The 17,672-nt window shown below is 34.9% G+C and overlaps 1 protein-coding gene across 6 annotated transcripts in view; it reads right to left on the bottom strand.

Annotated features, from left to right (window-relative positions):
- Positions 1-17,672, bottom strand: part of MBD5 (methyl-CpG binding domain protein 5) — a 396,020-nt gene that overhangs the window by 216,063 nt on the left and 162,285 nt on the right. For all 6 annotated transcript variants that reach the window (XM_067025972.1, XM_067025973.1, XM_067025974.1 and 3 more), the window contains one exon: positions 6,676-6,823. The gene's annotated coding sequence lies outside the window, so the exon portion shown is untranslated. The remainder of the gene's footprint in view (positions 1-6,675; positions 6,824-17,672) is intronic.

The raw sequence follows: 17,672 nt of genomic DNA, 5'->3' as shown, positions 1-17,672 counted from the left end.
AAAACTAAAAATAGAACTAATATGATCCAGCAATTCTACTCCTGGGTATATATCTGGAAAAAACTCCACTAATTCGAAAAGATACATGCACCTCAATGTTCACAGCAGCTCTATTTACAACAGCCAAGATATGGAAGCAACACAAATGTCCATCAACAGACAAATGAATAAAGAAGACGTGGTCATCTATACAATGGAATATATTACTCAGCCATAAAAAAGAATACAGTTCTGCCATTTGCAGCAACGTGGATGGACCTAGAGAATAGTATGCTCAGTGAAATAAGTTACACAGAGAAAGACAAATACTGTATGATATCATATGTGCAATCTAAAAATTAAAACAAATGAGTGTATATAGCAAAACAGAAACAGACTCACAGATATAGAAAATAAACTAGTGGTTACCAGTGGGGAGAGGAAAGGGGAGGGAAGATAGGGGTATGGGATTGAGAGATACAAACTACTATACATAAAATAGATAAGGAACAAGGATATAGTATACGGCACAGGGAATTACAGTCATTATCTTGTAGTAACTTTCAATGGAGTATAAATGTAAAAATACTGAATCACTGTGCTATACATCTGAAACTACTATAATAAATCAACAATACTTCAATTTTTAAAAAAATGATACTTCTTCTAATAATCACAATGTAATTTCTTTCTGAACATTTAATTACATTGGAATTCCCATTTCATACATTTCAGTTAGCTCCTAAATGGTAACAGAACTAACACATATATAAATGAAATACGATTATGTCATTTAATTGCCTCCATTATACTATGTTGTAGTGATTATCAAATCTAGTATATTCTATTTTTCTTCATATCCATAAATTTTATCTTCCAGTATGGTGTCTGGCAAATAAAAGTGTCCAAAATATATAGAATAAGTAAGTGCAAAGAAAGGACTGTTATTTACAAATATAGTATGTTAGAGTTGGAAAGGACCTTAGAGGTTTCCAATCTATAAGAATCCCCTAAACCACCCCTAGCCTATCCCTAATCATCACCATAACTACCACTGTTATACTCCTAGCAAATTGTTATTCAATCTCACTGGGAACACTCCATTGATGTTAAATCCTCCACCTAAGAAATCAGTCCATTCCAGTTTCAGATGTACCCTGGGCCTCTGAATATAGACATTTGAGGGAAAAAGTACAATTTTCTTATATTTCCATCAGGTATTTTTTACCAGAGGTACAGAGTATTTACTTCACTGTTACTGATCCTCTTCATACTACAGAGTCCTTATTGTTTTATATGCCTGTTTATCTCCTCAAATCCCCTATTCTTCAGTTCAAAGTTTTCCTAATTAGATCAGCACATCTCTAAGTAAATATTTTATTCCCAATTTTGTGAGGTACATTCTCATCCAAAAGTCTACTATTTTGTTTGGCTGCGTCAGGTCTTAGTTGTGGCACGTGGGATCTTTTCCTTGCGGCATGTAGGCTCTTTGTTGTGGCATGCAGACTTCTCTTTAGTGGTGGTGGGCGGGTTTTCTCTCTCTAGTTGTGGCATGTAGCCTGCAGGCACCAAGGAGCGTGGGCTCTGTAGTTTGCAGAATGCGGGCTCTCTGGTTGAGGTATGTGAACTCAGCAGTTGCGGTGCACAGCTTGGCTGCCCTGTGACATGTGGGATTTTAGTTCCCCGACCAGGGATTGAACCGGCATCCCCTGCATTGCAAGGTGGATTCTTTACCACTGGACCACCAGGGAAGTCCCCCAAAGTCTACTATTCTTATTGATTGCTTGATTGATTGAAGTATAGTTGATTTACAGTGTTTCAGGCGTACAGCAAAGTGATTCAGTTATACACACACACACATATATACACATATATATTCTTTTTCAGATTCTTTTCCATTATAGGTTATTATAAGGTATTGAATATAGTTTCCTGTGCTATATGATAGGTCCTTGTTGTTTATCTATTTTATATATAGTAGTGTGCATATGTTAATCCTAAATCCCTAATTTATCCCTCCCCTTTCTTTCCCCTATGTTTTCTATGTCTGTGAGTCTATTTCTGTTTTGTAAATAAATCCCTTTGTATAATTTTTTAGATTTCACATATAAGTGATATCATATGATACTTGTCTTTCTCTGTGTGGAAAGTCTACTACTCTCATATCCACTTTTAGAGAATCTGATTCTGTGGACTAAATAAAGCTCAAAGTCATACAGCTAGTAATTGGCATAATCAAGATTAATCTGTAGAGACAGGACCAAAACATCTGTGTTTTTAAAAAGCTTTCCAGGTTTTGCTGAAGCACAGTTAGGGTGGAGAACCACCACTCTACTAATTTGATCCATAGTTTAGAAAATCTCACTCCTTAAATACACAGTCAACTATTCATTTAACCATGCATTTTGTTTTTTTCCCCAAAGTCTAAACATTCTTTTGGAAAAATAGATAAAAATATAAACCAAAGCCTGGAGTCCTTTAGGCTTAAGTTCTGGGAAATAAAGAACATAGCTCCACTTTTCAGCACTGCAAATTCTCTAGTTCCTACTTCTGTTTATCGTTTATACCAAACTCAAGGAAAATATTTAACATGAATGGTGTATAACTGAGTTGGCTTTAGAATTAACTTACCTTGCAATAGGAATCCTTCTGGATGCTGTCTACAGCAGAGGGCCTAATTACAATTTTCTTCATTAACTTCAAAAACATTTACTGAGTGCCCATTACATGCAAAAAATAATTTGAAGCAGGTTTTACCCACAAGAAAAGTATGTTTTGGAAACTTCACGTGCTTCATGCAATAATGGAAAAACACAAGGACCCTACAATAGGATTTTATAATGCTTTACCTCCCTTCCTTTCGGAAGCTCAAAGAGAAGAAAATAAACATAAAATCTTTTTACTGAAGTGCTGAAATAAAAGTGTACACCCTGTATAAGTTTTATTACATGAAAAATCTGTGACAATTGTCTAAATATATGGGAAATGAATGCAAAATGATATGATAAAAATGTACTGATGATCTATATACCACATACCAAGTATAAGTTAGAAAGACTTGACTAGAATAAAGTGTAGAATTAATGTTAAAAATATATAGTGGCTATGTTCATTTTGAAAGGTCATCAATTTTTCTTAACTTTATTCAAAGCGAATTTCTTACTCATTGAATTAAAAAGTAACCTTGGTTTGAATCAAGTAAAGGAAAGGAAAAACTGACTCCGTTCATTTACAAAGTACAACTATCAGTACAATTATAAATGCAAATGCTATACCATCGTTACAGTCTTCAGGGTGTTTCATTTGTTTATATGTGTAATGTGGACTCAAGTCTTTGATAATAAAACAAATACTATTATTTGAACTTTGATCTCAAGTAAACAAATAAAATGATAGCTATTGTTACATAATTTTAAGAAATAGAGCTATAGAGGAGATGGGAAAAAGTATCAAGAAACAATGTTTAAGAAAATATACTGCCAAATCATTATAAGTAAAATGTGTCTTTTCACAAGTGTAAAAACTTCTTTCTTAGGAGAAAAAACTTTGTTTTTAAAATCAATTTTTCTTCCCTAACTTTATTTTCAGTTAAAAAAAAATACATAAAAGACAGTGTTATTGTTGAACTGTGTTCCCCCAAAAGACACTGTTCAAATCTTAACCCTCAACACCTATGACCTTATCTGGAAACAGGATCTTAGCAGTTGTAATCAAGTTAAGATGAAGTCATGCTGAATCCAACATGACTGTGTCCTTATAAAAAGAGGAGAAGAGACACAGACACACAGAAAACCATGTGATGAGGGAGGCAGATATTGGAGTGATGAGTCTATAAACCAATGCATGCCAAGGAATGTCGCCAATACGTTAAGAAAAAGTCATAGAGCAGATTCTCCCCAATGCCTTCAAAATAACATGGCCCTATGGACAATTTGATTTCAGAATTCTAGTCTCAAGAACTGTGAAAGAATAAATTTTTGTTAATTTAAACCATCCAGTTTGTGGTAATCTGTTACAGAAACCTAGGAAACTTTAACAGAGAACCAAACTGCCTGTTTACTTTTATTTTTCTAGTGAAATGTCAAATCAGTTTCTCAGACTAAATAAATATCTGATCAATGTGTACATAAAAGATATTTAATCCAAATAAGAAAATTCTTCAAATCATTCTGCCTTGCACATGGAATATTTCTCCAAATAATAGTGGTTGATATGAAGTTAAATTTTATAATAGGCAGTGAGTCCATGAACACCCAAGTAAAATTTCTTGCAAAATTTGGAATATACATAGTTTTCATGAGACTAAAAGGTTAACAACCATTTTTTAAGAATTATGTTTTTTAATGGTTATTTCTGGATAAGCTATTTTTACATGTTTAAAAATCAACTTTAAACTACTGATTGGGAAACTTCAATGGGCATAAAATTTACTAGCAGTACAACAAACATGATAAAAGAAATTTGTCATGAGTATAATGGACAAATTCATTATTGCTTTTGCAAGAGTTCAGCTTGCTACTACGAGGAAACCTGTTTTTATTCATTTTGCAAAAAGCAGAATAATTGCATCATTTATTTATTGAATTATGTACTACACAAGTGCTAGGTAGCTAAGTTTTTACTTATTATTATCCATCCCATTTAATCCTTACAATTATTATTATCAAATTTAAAGATGTACAAACTGGAGGTCAGAGAGAGTCATTTTGTTCAAGGTCACACAGCTGGTGGGTATGGCAAAGTTGTGGTTAATCAGTCAGTCTTAATCTGTTCTACGAATTTGTGTTCTTGAATAGCAAGCTTGTAAGTCATACCTGCTATGTTCTAATTGCCTTTCTAACTACTGAAATTTTTTAAAATCATAATTTGCAAATAAATGTTAAAATATGGGAAATAAATGAAATAGCACTTTTGATTAGAATTATAAATATCTGTGGCTTATTAATGATATGGTCATAAATAGAATGCAATTCAAAGAGAACAAAGGGCTGGTTCTTAATATAATGTGGAAGAAATATGAATTACAGCTATCTGACACAAGATACGTTGCTGTGGTTAAAGAATAACTGAAGATCAAAATAAGATATGACATGTGGATGAGTTAAAAAAGGAAATATTAGAGAAAGAAGAAATTTGACTACAGGCTGCTTACAGAGAAGCACTGTTTATAGGAACTAGTTCCATTAATTTAGCAATGGTCAATTTTAACTATTTTCTTAAATAGGTGAATTATGTATATCAAACTAAGAGAAGATTTAAATCGTGATTAAAGTGTAATTCTGAGAAAAGAAGTTTTAGAAACAGTCACTTAATAAAAGGGTTAAGAAAGATCTCCCTACTCCTGAGAGCTGTTATAGTAGATTGGTTTACTGAAGGAAGCAATGAAATCTATTTTTCTGAAGATCCTTAAAAAGAGAAGGCATACATTATCAGCAGTTCAGAAAGGTTTAGGTGTCTCTCTGCCAGAAAACCGCCAGTGGATAATCACTTATGGTTCTATAAAGCCTAGTGACTGCATAATAATGCTATTCTTATAACTACGAGGAAAGGGCAACACAGCTGCTTTTTCTTTTCTTTTGTGATCAGGATTTGCTGTCCAAAAAGTTGCAGAATAATTTGAATGTAATTAGATGAAATTTTCCCCAACAGAAAAGCAAGAACTAATTTTGACTCTAGTTACTGAAAGAAAACTCAGAAGCTCTACACTGGGTTTTTTAAACATTTATGGTCTCCTTTACCTAGAAAGCATCCTTTTATGTACAGCTTAAAAAGCAGACTCATTTGCTGGATGACCTTAGGCCTATGAGTTCAATTAACACTAAATTAAAAATTCTGAACATATCTAGTTTCTTTGTTTGTATAAAATGCTTGGAGAAATTCAACTTTAGTGCATTCTACTCAAATTTTTATGAGTTTACTTTTATTTCATTTTATATTCATCTACTTTAAGTCTATTTTTCATGAAAGTAGAGAAAGCAGATTCCATAAATTTATTATTTTTTTCTTTATAATCCAGTCAATTTCTTTCCAAGCAAACCCCCTTTAAAGGGTAATGTAATTAGTTTCAATTTTGAAGATGGCACTGTGGTCCATACTCCTTGGCCAGCTATTTTTCCAGGAGCAATAAGAGCTGCTGTGGAAGTAACAAAATGTTCAATGGGATCTTATGGTGTACGATTCTCATAAAATATAAAGCTATTAGGGATGTAAAGGGATGACATCCCAAGATTTTGGAGCACTTCAGAATAGTTGTTTAAAATAAGTGAGGGAAAAAATGTAGAAATTAAACAAAAAAAATTCACACATGGTATGGATAATTTTTAAATAAGCAGAAAATAATTATAACTTCCCAAACTATTTAGTATTTGTAGTTATATGATATGTGTGTCCAAGATAGATGCAAAGAGCCCTATTTTCAAACATGGGTACTTAATTTTTATTAATTTTTTTGTATTTAGTGATATAATGTAGTCCTATACTATATAGTACTCCAGGTAAGGGCAAAAGCAGCTTACTATAATTTTTGACATGCAACAGTGCTCAGGAAAAAAAAAAAAGAAAAAGAAATAGCTATGCTTATATAAATTGCTATATTAAAGACTACTTTTTATTTTTTCATTAAAACATAAGAAAATTCTACTTATTTCTACATACTTAATAATAGAAAACTCATAGCACAAATATTTCATTGCTTGCCTCCAAAAAATTGTTGACATCCTCTGTGGCCATCTGTCAAGGTGATCATTCCTTTGTGTTTGATGGAATTAGAGGAGTATCACAGTTCTACAGATTGATGAAGAAAAATATTCTGTGCTCTTGGCTTCTGGTATATATTTCCTTGGTCCTGTTAAAAAGGAAATAAGGGTGAATTCTGAACAGACAGTTATTCTATATTTCTTTAGATTCATATTTAAGGACATTTTGAGATTCTTAATGAGGTCTCATTAAGAATCATAGAATTTAGTCTTACACACAGGACTTGCTAAATTTATGACTCCAGGTAAGAAAGAGCTATATAAGTCAGATGATTCAATCCCCATATCTTACAGGATAGGAAACTGAAATCCAGACAGGTTAAACAACTCAACCATTGATACAATCAACTGGTAGCAGAGCCAGCTGAGAAACCAGTTCTTATCATTCCAAATCCAGGGCTCTTTCCTCTAGTTATCTCCCAGCAGGTAGAAGAGAAGACTCTCTGGAAGAGGGAGGGAGACTGGGAATAGCATTATCATGACCAAGCTAGTTTCTCAGCTCTAATGCTTAGAGAAAAATCTAGAAAGAAAGAACAAACATGATAGTTAAGTAATATTTAGATTATTAATTCAAAGCACAGCACTTGCTCAATGAACACCTAAGATACTATTTTATTAAAGTACGATTAAGAGTATTTTATTAAAAATGACCAAGCACTGTTAAATTTCTGAATTTCAACCAGTTATGATCATTTATTTTTTCTAATCTTTGGTACTGCAACAATTTATTATCCATGTAGCAAAAAAAGGATATTTTTATTATCCACAGAGCAATATTTTTAAAAAGAAAATTGGATTTTAGATATTCTTGATCAAAACACTTCAAAGATATCCCAGAACATCTATGATAAAAACCAAAGGCCTTATCTTGCCTTAGATGATTGGGCCCTGGCTACCTCTGAGAGCCTATTCTATCATTTTTCCCCTTGCTGTGTAACCTACAGCCTAGTGGTCTTCTTGTTCTTCCTTAAATATACTAAGTACACTTTGGGGTAAGGTCTTTGACCTTGGTTCCTCCTCAGACTGGAACATTTCTCCATCTAGGCACATGTCTGTTCCCAATGCCTGAAACATTCTTTTCCCTGAGAGCTCCACTGAGTGTTTCAAGAATCTGCTCAAATGTCACCTCCCAGAGGGGTTTTCTCTTACTACTAGCTAAACAACTTTCCCACCCTCGAGCATGTATCCCTCTCCCTACTGACCCTCATTTTCTATACCCATATGTACTTCATTTCCAGTCACAGTATTTATAATTTCTAGATATTAAACAACCCAATATAATCCCTAGGGGGCCAGATGTGTTTTGGGATTAAGTATTATTTGAGTTTTTAAAGGTAATATGGTAAATGGACTGTAATTATGCGGCCTCTCCCCCTAGTCTGAGAGGTCTGGGACAGCACTCTGAAATAAAATATTAATACCTCTACAGCAAAACATATATCCATTCTCAGTGGTATTTGTAAAAAGACAATAAATAGCTCATATCAGTTTTACTACTAAACAAGTTAAGATTAGGTCAGGTTCTACCATTATATGAATTGCAAAAAATTTCAGTTTTAGGGCTTTTGGATTTTGGAATTGCAGATAAAGGATTGTGGAATATACTATGCATTAGTTTGTTTATTGCCTGTCTCGTCTATGTAATGTATGCTCACAAGACCAGCTTTTTTCTCTTTTTCTGCTGTATGCCCAAGTGCCTAACAGATAAGTACTCAAATATTAGTTAAGTAGGTAAGTGAAGGTTTCTGTAAGGATTTTTTTTTTTAAACATTGTAAGTAAACCCCATCCTAAAATAATATTATTCTCAATTGAAGGAACAGTTGAAAAAATTATTTTAAAAGCTTCTTAAAATTATTTCTTCTTATATGGGTTGCTGAAAGAAAAAAATATGATAAACAGCACTTAGATAATATTACTCAGCCATAAAAAGGAATGAAATTGGGTCATTTGTAGAGATGTGGATGGACCTAGAGACTGTCATACAGAGTGAAGTAAGTCAGAAAGAGAAAAACAAGTATCGTATATTAACGCGTATATGTGGAACCTAGAAAAATGGTACAGATGAACCGGTTTGCAGGGCAGAAATAGAAACAGAAGTAGAGAACAAACGTATGGACACCAAGGGGGGAAAGTGGCGGGGGGTGGGATGAATTGGGAGATTGGGGTTGACATGTATACATTAATATGTATAAAATAGATAACTAATAAGAACTTGCTGTATAAAAAAATAAAATAAAAAATTAAAAAAAACAACAAAACAAAACTACAGGAAACAACACCTGGGCTGTGTAATATAGTGGGAAGAGTTTTCAACTGGAATTCTAGAGATCTAGGTGCTTCCTTGCATTACCATTTTCTATTGAATTACTTATCTATTTATCATTTATCTATCCACCTTCCATCCATCTATCTCTTTATCTTTGATTTAGATACCTCACCATTCTTGGCCCAACACATTAGCTCTAAAATGAGAAGGCAAAACTCAATCTTTAGTAGTTCTATGACTTTACTGAGTTAAGTAATTGAGGCAGTAACCACTTTGACTATCCCAGAAGCTGGCTGGCCAGTCTGAAAGACATATAATCTTGTTCATCTAATCTACAATTTAAAAATTAGAGATAAGTTTTAAATTAAATTTAAGCACACATGTTTTGAAGTGACACATTTGTAAAATATCTACTTTATATCACAGGTAAACAATACTGAACTTCTGTGTGAGTTTCTGCATAAGAGTATGCCTAATAATAACAAATATTTATTGGGCATTTACTATGTGCCAAGTGTTATTCTAAGCTCTGTATGTATAGTATTAAACTTATAACAACTCTATTAGCTAGATACTAATATTAAATCTCTGCGGTATATTAGATTATTCTTCCCTTTCCCCACCACACATTCATGGGAGGTGCATGTGTACTTCTGCTCTTTGTGAGTTTGGGCTTGGCCACGTGACTTGCCTTGACCAAATAGGATAACAGCAGGCAACACATAAGCAGAGCCCCAAAATATGTAGCTTTAGTAAGTGGGCTTCCTCCTTTCACTCTTGCTTTTTACTCTGAGAAAAAAAAAATGTTTCAGGTAGCTATAGGTCCAAGGAAGATGAGACATGTGGCACAGACTTAGGCCCATCCTCCACTTGGAACCATGTCCAGTTGAGCTCAACCTGGATCAGACATCCTCCTGCTTACCCCCAGACTTCCGAGCAAGAACTAAATGCATTTATTGTGACATGCCACTGAGATTTTTGTGGTGCTGTGTACTGCAGCAAAAGCTCACTGATAAACTTCCTTTTTATAAACAGCAAAAATGAGGGTCAGAGATTGAGTAATTTGTCCAAACTTTCACAGCTAATAAAGCGGTGGAGCTGGATATGAAGCCATGCAAGTCTAGCTCAAGGGTCTACACTCTAAGCCCCTATGCTATATTGCCACTACATTATACTGGCATACTGTATTATAAGAGATTAAGCCATTTATTAATATGGCAGTGGGTGATCTGGCACATATTGAAATTCATAATTGTAAATGTAGTCTAATTGTCAGTGGACAAAGATGTCTTGTAGCTTTGAGCATAAAGTTTCATCTTGAGACATTAATAAATATAAAATAAATGTACTATTTTCTGGAGTCAACCTAATAAGACTACACATCTCTTGAAGTAGCTTTCCAGCTCACCCTGACACCAAACAGTGGCCCTCAGTGCTCATAGCTCTACCACATAATTCTACCCTCTGACTTTGGCTGACCAATTCAGGAATGCATCTGTGATCCAAGCTGAATCATCCAGGTTTCTCTTTTAGTAGCTTGAAATTTCGACATGTGAGTGGGAGTCCCCATGAATGGCTCTACTCTAGAGAAAGGTGAGATCCCCAGAGCTACCCTTGTTCCTTTTCTTCCCACCTGTGAATTTCATGATACTCTAGTATCTTCCCAGGCAAATGCCCTTTTAAAATGAGCTTGCCAAACTCTGTTTTTCTTACTGCAACCAAAAGAAACTTAAGCAAACTCGGCTTTAAAAAATCAATTGTTCGCAGAGGAAGGATTTCTTAAAAAGACCAAATGAAGTCTGCATTTGCTTTTTGATCCTGTCAAAGTAATTTTGCAGTTTAGAGTTATGGATTGTGTGTCCCCTGATACTAGCTAAAAATTTTTCCATATTTTAAAAACCAGGGTTCATGGACACTAAAGGATCTGTGGATAGAACTACATTTTAGTAAAGTTGCAAAAAGTAGATTTCCTTTGTAATCCTATGTATTTTATGTATTTAAATACATTTTGTTTGTAAGTAGCTTTCTATATTCCTTTTGATAATGAAAGGCAAGTAAACATATGGGATTATTTTTGTCATTGATTCACTCAGAAACCATTTATGAGACTCAAATATATTCCAGACATTGTTTTAGGTACTGAAGATACAACAGGGATGAGACAAAGTCTCTGCCCTCATAAAGGAATAAGAAAGAATATGAGGAATACAATTTAAAAATTTCATAGTACTGTTAGTAATGAACTTGGTACATCTATACAGTAAGGAGATGAGGGTAGCTTGAAAGTGTGAGAGTATGTGGTGGTAAAATGCCTGTGGAAAGTTTATGAGCAATCCTTAATCTATACCTAATCTTCAAGAGGAATATATCAGCATATAGAGGGAACCCTGCAATAAATCTTATGTAAGAGTTAATAATAAAGCATTCAATACTACCACCACCACAATGGCAATGTTTTTTATGCTTTTTACTTTACCAGTGATTTCATATCTACTACTACAGTATAACCTCAATACTTCTTCCAGATGAGCAGGAGAGAAAATGAAGCCTCAGAAGTTTGAGAAACTTGAACACTTTGAGTAGTGGTAAAACCAACTAAGTTTCCCAGCTTTTCTTTCCATTATACCACACTACATCATCTTAACAAAAGACGATTAGTTTCACAGCAGGCAGTGTTGAAATTTCCTTTTATTTACTTCTGTGAGCTACTTGTGAAGTGGGAGAAAGAAGCAACATTACTGGGGTCACACAGAAGCTGCTGGTAACAAATTGAACATCTTTTGTCTTCAGGCATAAGCTCAAATCACTTTGGGATGTCATGATAGAATTGGTAGTGGAGGAGTTTAAGGATGTACTGCTACAGCAGACTTTTCCCAACCAGAAGATTTAACCATCTAGAGTAGGGGTTGGCCAACTTTAGCCAGTGAATAAATCTAGTTTGCCACCTGTTTTTTGTATGCCCCCCACGCCCCCTGAAGCCAAGAATGGTATTTACATTTTAAGTGGTTCAGAAAGCACCACAAGAAAAAAAAATCATGACACCAGAAAATTAAATGAAATGCAAATTTAAGTATCCATAAATAAAGCTGAAACACAATCATGCTCATTTGTTCATGTATCACCTGTGACTTCTTTCATGCCTCAACAGTAGTTGAGGACCTGCTGGTCAGTCAAGCCTAAAATATTTACTATCTCTCTGGCCTATAACAGAAAAAGTTAGCTGATCCCTGATATAGAAGGTCACAGAGTTTTCCAAGGAGTTCATGTCAAAGGTGGTAAAAACATATTTAAATTTTTAATTTAAGAAATTAATAACTGCATAGTTATTTAATGGAATGATTTGAGAGCACCCGAGGCATATGAGTCAATGACTATCCTAGGGGCCTGAGAAGCATGCTTGCATCTCAGCCACTCAGGCAGCTGATCACTCGGATGACCTCCTTGACACCATGGTGTTTGTGATTATTACAGAGGTTTAAATTGTTTAACTACCAGTCCTACATTTTCAAATTTACTGTCACACAGATTTCTGGTTAAAGACAGCGAACACAAAGAAACTTTTGGTGACATATAATTAATGAGGAGAATAAAAATTCTATGAAGGCTGTAAATCTGCCTTAAGATGATTGTTATCAAATCTGTAAGTTGCATTTATCTAATCAAAAGGAACCCCTAAAAGACTCAAATATTCTAAAAGTCAGTATTAAAAAGAATATGGTGATGATCGTTTTCAAAATTTTCTCTTATTTAGAAATTAAAATCAGCTGATTTTGCAAGCAGATATACAGGCTTCATAGGAGTTTTATGCAATAAACAGTTTTCTAAATATTTATGTTTTTGCAACTTGTCGTATTTAGAAATGTTACTTCTCTGAATGTTCACTAAAGAGGTCCATTTCCCCTTGATTTGTAATCTTCCTTCATAAAGCTTTGGGTTGTGATCCAATTTTTAACAATATAGGTTCCCAACATTTTTGTAACTGAAAAAAAATGACATTCTTCTTGAAAGTTTTAACACTTACCTATTAAAAAAATGTTGAGAAACACTGTACCAAAGAATAAGAAAAATAAGTGATAATATTTATTCACTCTACATATTCATTCATATTCTTCCAGCAAACAGATGAGTAGAAACTCTTTGCCAGCCTTGTAGAAAAAAGCCAAGAGATAAATGACAGGTTTTGTTTTCAAGGAGCTTACAGGCTGGTAGCTAGAAAAGTGACAAGTATACTGATTGTTAAAATTCAGTTTGTTAACTTCTTTAATAGATGTAAAGCAAGGTGCTCACAGATGTAAAGAAGCTGCTACTTTATAATCTAACAAAAATGAACTCAGTTCCTGGTGGTGAAAACAGAAGAGACTCTCTTTTCAAAAAGGATGCACTCGGGCTTCCCTGGAGGCGCAGTGGTTGAGAGTCCACCTGCCGATGCAGGGGACGCGGGTTCGTGCCCCGGTCCGGGAGGATTCCGCATGCCGCGGAGCGGCTGGGCCCGTGAGCCATGGCCGCTGGGCAAAAGATGCACTCTAGTTACAGATATAAGGAAGGCAGGGTCTAGTGAATGTTTATCTAGAAAAAAGGATAAATTAACTATTCTCAACAGATGACCAAATTCTCCTTTTATCTTAATTTCCAGAGAGTTTACACAATACCTTCATTCAAAACTTTTGGGAGTCAGATGTGTTTTGTAATTAAGAACTTATTAGTTTTGAAAGGTAAGTTTAAATCCATTATAACTGTTAAAAAACATACCAAAGTTAAAAAAAAAAACAACAAAAAACCCACAAGTTTTTAATGCCTACAACATACATCAAAGACTGCTCTGTACCCAAAGATAATTTTAGGCTTCTTGTCACTGATAATAACTGATTCAAAAAGAATAAACTGTCATGAATTGATGAACAGATACATAAAATGTAGTACCATCCATACAATGGAATGTTATTTGGCCATAAAAAGGAATGAAATTCTGACACATGATACAACATGGATAAAACTTGAAAACATTATGCTAAATGAAAGGAGCAAGCCACAAAGAGCAGAATAATGTATGATTCTATGTATATAAAATGTCCAGAATAGGCAAATACATAGGGAGAAAAAGAAGATTAATGATTGCCAGGGGCCTGGAGTAGAGGGGAATGAAGAGTGACTGCTAAGGGGTACAGGGTTTCTTTTTGGGGTGATGAAAATGTCCTGGAATAAGTGGTAATTGATGTACAACGTTCTGAATATACCAAAAAGCACTGAATTGTACAATTTAAAATTGTGAAATTTATAACAAATTATATTCTAATAAAGCTGTCATCAAAATTTTTTCTATGAAGAAAAATGAACTCATTTTATCAGAGAATTTTCAATCTCTAAAGTATTAAAAATAAACTGCTAAGATGAACTATCCTAGGGAACTATTTCTGTTTGTGACTGTGAATAACCACATTGATCTTGTAAGATATAGCTAAAAGAAAGTAGTAATAAAGTTCTTCAGACACTTCACGCTTAAAAATCTAAGCACATACACAAAAATCTAAAACATGGAACACATATAATTAGTATGGATAAGAAACATAAGAAAAGAATCAAATGATGGACTAAACCTGGTTTAGACTATAGTTTGTCCTTACTTCAAACACATAACAAAAATTAAAAATTCCAATCAGATGCTGAAAATAGTCCTAAAGAGTTAATCTGGTATTTTTTTTCCCTCTAAATTCAAAGTCCAAATACTTTTTATTCCAAATTAATTTAGGAAATATTTATAAACCAATCTACAACCACTACAATAGGATCACTGAACAATGGTATTTGGGAACCAGAATAAATTTAAAATTGAAGATTCAATCAGAAGAATGAAAGAATGAAGAAATTAGAATCTGTCTGAATTTGAACCTGAAGTTTTAACATGCAAAAGGTGAATTATAGAGCAAAAAACAAACAAGAAAAGAGACAGCAAAGTCCACCAAAATCTATGTTCATTTACTTGAGTCACATACTGATGTTCCAGTTAGGCTTGAGCTGAAGATATTAATATCTAGAATACTTAAATTGGCTTGATGATTCAGGTGTTAAAATCAACTGAATGACTGCTTCCATTGGTAGATCACAACTAGTCAGCAATGGGTAAAGAGAGAAATTTACTCCAGTGGTTTGGGAAAGTCTACAGTGAAATTACAACTGCATAATCTTCATATATGTATATGAAAATTTATACATATACTGAAAATTTATAAGAGTCAAAAAGCTTTATATACGTAGCAAGAAATACTTTCTTTAATATTCACAGAAAATAAATTGTAACAGGACAAAATTCTTACCAAATTACCAATATTAATTTAGTTATATATTTTTTTATACTTTGTGTCTTATTCCTATTGGACAATGTAAGTAAAATAAGTAAATTTCAATTTATAAATATAACATAATAATATGATTACTAGATTCTAGGAAATGACCATGAGATAAATTCAAGCAGCTCCCAATATTTACTTTAATATGTGGTAAATCACAACAACACTATTAAAAATTCTTTTATTTGTTTTGATTTTTTAAGATCATAATATAAGTTTATTACTAGAAAGCTTATAACATAAAGTATAAAATATAATTGGATCTAGGTAATTTAGCAAAATGTGAGCTTCCCAATCATTTTATAGAACCTGCTATCTCTTGAAGAGTTTGTATAAAATAATGTGGTATGTTTGAAGTATTAGAAAGAAAAGAATTCAGAATTCTTTCGTAAGTAGTACACTCAACATTGGAGATAGAAAGGGATGATGGGTAGGTACATATATGTGACAATAACATAGCAATAACAACTGATTTGTATGAAAATTAGTCTATAGGTCCTGTTTAGGATGAAGAAATTGGCTAACGATTGCAGCTGGAAGTAAGTAGCTTTATGGCTTTACTTTCCTTTTTGGAATGAAAATGATATTAAAACAACATGTAAAGAGGGACCTCCCTGGTGGTCCAGTGGTTAAGACTTCACCTTCTAATGAAGGGGGTGAGTGTTTGATACCTGGTCGGGGAGCTAAGATCACACATGCCTTGTGGCCAAAAAAACCAAAACGAAACAGAAGCAATACAGTAATAAATTCAATAAAGACTTTAAAAATGGTCCACAGCAAAAAAATGTTTACAAAAAAAAAAACATTTAAAGATACTGTGATCAGGAGACCTTCAAGATGGAGGAGGAGTGAGACTTGGAGATCATCTTCCTCCCAACAAATACATCAGAAGTACATCTACATGTGCAACAACTCCTACAGAACACCTACTGAACGCTGGCAGAAGAACCTCAGACTTCCCGAAAGGCAAGAAACTCCCGACGTACCTGGCTAGGGCAAAAGAAAAAAGAAAAAACAGAGACAAAAGAATAGGGCAGGACCTGCCCCTCTGGGAGGGAGCTGTGAAGGAGGAAAAGTTTCCACACACTAGGAAGCCCCTTTATGGGCAGATATGGGGAGTGGCGAGGGGGAATCTTCGGAGCCACGGAGGAGAGCACAGCAATAGGGGTACAGAGGGCAAAGTGGAGAGATTCAGGCACAGAGGACAGGTGCCGACCAGCACTCACCAGCCTGAGAGGCTTGTCTGCTCACCTGCCAGGGCAGGTGGGGGCTGGGGGCTGAGGCTCTGGCTTCGGAGGTCAGAAGCTAGGGAGAGGACTGGGGTTGGCTGTGTGAACACAGCCTGAAGGGGGCAAGTGCACCACAGCTAGCCAGGAGGGAGTCTGGAAATGCTTAAGAGACAAGAGACCATTGTTTCGGGGTGTGTGAGGAGATTCAGAGCACCACCTAAAGAAGCTCCAGAGATGGGTGTGAGCTGCGGCTATCATCATGGACACCAGAGACGGGCATGAAACACTAAGGCTGTTGCTGCAGACACCAAGAAGCCTGTGTGCAAGCACAGGTCACTATCCATACCTCCTCTCCTGGGAGACTGTGCAACCCGTTACTGCCAAGGTCTCATGATCTAGGGACAACTTTCCTGGGAGAACACACGGCACACCTCAGGCTGGTGCAACGTCACACCAGACTCTGCCACCGCAGGTTTGCCTCGCATTCCGTACCCCTCCCTCCCCCTGGCCTGAGTGAGCAGGAGCCCCCAAATCAGCTGCTCCTTAAAGCCCCTCCTGTCTGAGCAAAGAACAGACGCCCTCTAGCGACCTACATGCAGAGGTGGGGCCAAATCCAAAGCTGAAGCACAGGAACTGTGTGAACAAAAAAGAGAAAGAGAAATCTCTCCGTGCAGCCTCAGGAGCAGTGGATTAAACCCCACTATCAACTTGATGTACCCTGCATCTGTGGAATACCTGAAAAGAAAACGAATCATGCCAAATTGAGGAGGTGGACTTTGGGAGCAACTGTAGACTTGGGGTTTGCTTTCTGCATCTAATTTGTTTCTAGTTTTATGTTTATCTTAGTTTAGTACTTACAGTTTATTATCATTGGTGGATTGTTTATTGATTTGGTTGCTCTCTTCCTTTTAATATATACATATAAATATATTTTCCCTTTTTCTCTTTTTATGAGTGTGTATGTATATGCTTCTTTGTGTGATTTTGTCTATATAGCTTTGTTTTTACCATTTGTCATAGGGTTCTGTCTGTCATTCTTTTCTTTTTTTTTCTGTATAGTTTTTAGTGCTGCTTATCATTGGTAGATTTGTTTTTTGG

The sequence above is a fragment of the Kogia breviceps genome, chromosome 2 (genome assembly GCF_026419965.1).
Source record: "Kogia breviceps isolate mKogBre1 chromosome 2, mKogBre1 haplotype 1, whole genome shotgun sequence".
NCBI lineage: Eukaryota > Metazoa > Chordata > Mammalia > Artiodactyla > Physeteridae > Kogia > Kogia breviceps.
The sequence above is the reverse complement of the archived record's forward strand: the minus strand, read 5'-3'. Positions and strand labels throughout refer to the sequence as shown.